A 3900-nucleotide genomic window follows, 5' to 3' on the forward strand; every position below is an offset into this window, starting at 1 on the left:
GGGTAATTACATTTCAAGGTGCGATTCTGGGAGCAGGCTGTGATTTGGAATGCAGGCTAAGAGCAGTAGTTACTTACCAAGCTGTTGCACATGGCTGTTCCTCAAAGTCATCATTGGCTTTGGCATAATACAAACTGTCCCCAAAGTCTGAATAGATGTTCTTCCTTTTATGAGTAATGATATCAATAAGAAGAGAGAAATCAAATTGTTTATCAATAACCACACAGGGAATGTGGTAGAAATAAATATACAACTGTGGTATATTGCTCCCATGGAAAAGTAGGAAACAATATTAAAATGCAGCTTTTTTTTTAAAGGATGACATGCTCATAATCTATGGGCATCATAGATATACTCTTAATGAGCCTAAGATAATTTCTTCTGGGGGTAAGTCTATAATTGAGGTAAATCTATATTTCAATTTTTTTTGTAATTTAAATTTCTCTTCCAGAGGCTTTTTTTGTGTTAGGACTAACTTTAGAATCTTTTTTTTTTTTTTTTTTTTGAGAGATTTTTACTGTAGGGCGCGTGCGCTCGCCAGACAGACAGAGAGAGACATAGAGACAGAAAGCGAGAAATCACCCCCCAGGGGGGATGGACAGTGCTCTTAGATCCTTCTAAAAAAACACATTAAATGGATATTGGAGAGTGGAGAGACAAGAAAAAGAGAAATGAAAAAGAGAGAGAGAAACAACAACAAAAAGAGAAAAAAAAGACAAAAAAATGAAAAAAATTCTAATTACTGTTTTCCTTTTTTAAAAAAAAAATCACAAAATAGAAAACCGTGTGGCGCCTAGTTCACAGGAGCCTCTAACTTTATAATCTTTTTTTTTTTTTTTTTTTTTGAGAGATTTTTACTGTAGGGCGCGTGCGCTCGCCAGACAGACAGAGAGAGACATAGAGACAGAAAGCGAGAAATCACCCCCCAGGGGGGATGGTCACGCCACAATCCCTTCTCCTCCATTCTCCTCTCGGGATCTTGGGCACGCACGCACACACGCCCGGCGTGAGTTTTTTAAGCCACCGGGTCCGGGACACGAACCGTGGTCGACTACGTGGGAGTCCAGCGACATAGCCATTATGCTAACTGCTGGTTCCCTAACTTTAGAATCTTTATCATTGATTGAAGTGCTTCTGCAACCTTAACAGATGATAGAAAACATACTAGAGGCTCTCTTCCCCACCAACTTGTTCCACAATGTCCATAAGTCTCAATATTGAATGGTTATAAGAGTTAATAAGCAGTTAACATTATTTTAAATGGGTTAAAATTGTTCAAATGTGTTCAACAATCATCAGAGCACGATATTTTCTTCTTTACATGTGAAAAAAATTACAAGAAATTGGCTTTACTAAATAAGAGGAGGAAGGCTTTAAGTGGTGTGGCCTGACAGTAATTTGTATTAGAGTCTAGAAGAGCACATTTGTAATGTCGTGTGGTAGTACATTTATCTCTTGGTGACAGAAGGAATAATTGCTTTAGAGAGCATATCAGTGGCTGTTTAAAAATTTAACTCTTTATTTCCTAACACCTTAGGTTACAAAAGTGAGGAGGAAAAAAATATTAGGAGAAATATAATCCAGGTAGATATTTATGATATATTATGTACCAGAAAAACGTATGCATTACCCATTTTCAAGAAATGGTGAAGTCTGGAAGAATGATGAAAATATTTTGTATTATATATATAGGAGTATATTATTTATTTATGAGTATTACCGTCATGCACTATTATAATTTCCACTTGTTTTGTAACAGTCTCTTAAACATGATTTTCAAGTTAAACATTCCTACCTAATGTGGTTTTTGTTCAAAGATGAATTGTATCTGATAAGTTGTTAATTAGGCTTTGCAGTTTGACAGTTTTAATGGCTTCTCACTTCATCTACACTTTTGTATGAAGTTTGCTCATCCTTCAGGTCTTTGATTTTTTCCCTGGAAATGTCTGTTGATATTTATGTCTTCTCCAAGATCAGCTCCCTGAGGGAACAATGGCATCTTATTTGACCTCATCAAAGGTGTTGTGCTTGTGTATAGTTGAAGAAATGAGTCAAGGCACTGGGTCACGTGACTCATTACTTAAATTGATCAGTTCTGAGAATGAAAGACAGATTATTCACTATGCGGAGATAGCAGGTATAAACCCTCCTAATCAAGATGCATGATTAATGATTATCTTTTTTTTCTTTTTTTTTTTTTTTAAGAGCGATTTTTGCAATAGGGCATGTCTCACTGGAGAGACAGAAAAAGACAGAAAGTGAGAAATTATCCCCCAGGGAGATGGCTATGCCACAATCTCTCTCCTCCATTCTCCTCTCAGGTTCTTGGGTATGCACACACATGTGCCCAGCGTGAGTTTTAAATCGCCAGGTCCAGGACTTAAACTGCAGTCAACTATGTGGGAGTCCAGTGACGTACCCATGCACCATCTGCTGGTCCCTGCATGATAATCTTTCAAGACAACCAGGATGGAAACCCTGGGGTAAGAAACTAGTATAGTAGGGAGATGGGAGGAGCTGAAGCTAACTTTAGTTTCACCTCCCTCACATTCAGTATGGGGGAGAAGTCGGAGAACTGGAAGGTTCCAGAGGATCTGCTCAATGGTTTGAAGGTTACAGATCTCCAGGAAGCAGAGAATGCCAGCGCTCAAGTTCCTGATCCCAAAAGCCAGCATTCTCAGAGCAAGCCACTCAAGGAGGATGAGGCTCAAACCCAGAAGGACCAGGGAGAGGAGGAGGAGTGTTTTCATGACTGCATGCCTCCTTTGAGGAGTCAGGAATGGATAAACTTCCAAACAGACCTGATGATGATGTGAATTCCTCTGAACTGGATGAAGAATGTCTGCTAGAACTGGGAAAAAAACATGCCAGATGAAGAGAAACAGAAAAGAAGAGAAGAAAGTGCTAGGCTAAAGGAGGAGGGAAATGAGCAGTTTAAGAAAGGAGAGTATATAGAGGCTGAAAGTTCTTATAGTCAAGCTCTTCAGATGTGCCCATCTTACTTCCAGAAAGATAGATCCATTCTTTTTTCCAATAGAGCTGCTGCAAGGATGAAACAGGACAAGAAAGAGACTGCCATCAGTGACTGCAGCAAAGCAATTCAATTAAACCCCAGTTTTATCAGGGCAATATTGAGGCGAGCAGAGTTGTACGAGAAAACAGACAAGCTAGATGAAGCCTTGGAAGACTACAAATCTATATTAGAAAAAGATCCATCAATACATCAAGTAAGAGAAGCTTGTATTAAGATTACCTAAGCAAATTGAAGAACGTTATGAAAAACTAAAAGAAGAGATGTTAGGTAAACTTAAAGATCTTGGGAACTTGGTTCTCCGACCTCTTGGGCTCTCCACAGAAAATTTCCAGATCAAGCAGGATTCCTCTACTGGTTCCTACTCCATCAATTTTGTTCAAAATCCAAATAATAATAGATAACAAAGATAACAGTAGCTTTAAGAGTGGACATGGAAATCGTGTGCTGCTTGCTGTTCGCAAGGGGAAAGGCCCCACCAGTGTTTCACTTTCAAAGCATTTTACCTGAAAGAAAGGCTACCTAGTAGAGCCTCATGCTCCCACTTCTCTCCCGTTTTATGATCCAGGTGAAATGTACTTCCTAAAGCAACGAGCCTAATGAGGTTTCCATTTCAAGGCGATGTCTGTGCAGCTGTTTTCCCCTGTTCTGGCTGTCCTTTGTCCAGAAGAAGCCTGCTTTTCAAGGTTGACCTCTCTGAGCCACACACACACACACACACACACACACACACACACACACCCAGCAAAGCCTCTCCCAATCGGAGCAAGCCTGTTGCCTGAAGGCCCAGGCACGGTTGATGAGTTCCCTCCTACCACCCTCCTTCTCAGATCACACTCTCAGGGCTGCTGTGGTGGTCTCCGGCATCC

General features: G+C 40.1%; 1 pseudogene; it reads left to right on the forward strand.

The window, feature by feature from the left end:
• The first annotated feature begins 2515 nt into the window (after positions 1-2515).
• LOC102495187 (tetratricopeptide repeat protein 1 pseudogene) lies at positions 2516-3439 on the forward strand (annotated as a pseudogene).
• Positions 3440-3900: the final 461 nt, after the last annotated feature.

This window comes from Tupaia chinensis, unplaced genomic scaffold (genome assembly GCF_000334495.1).
Source record: "Tupaia chinensis unplaced genomic scaffold, TupChi_1.0 Scaffold145147_1, whole genome shotgun sequence".
Lineage (NCBI taxonomy): Eukaryota > Metazoa > Chordata > Mammalia > Scandentia > Tupaiidae > Tupaia > Tupaia belangeri.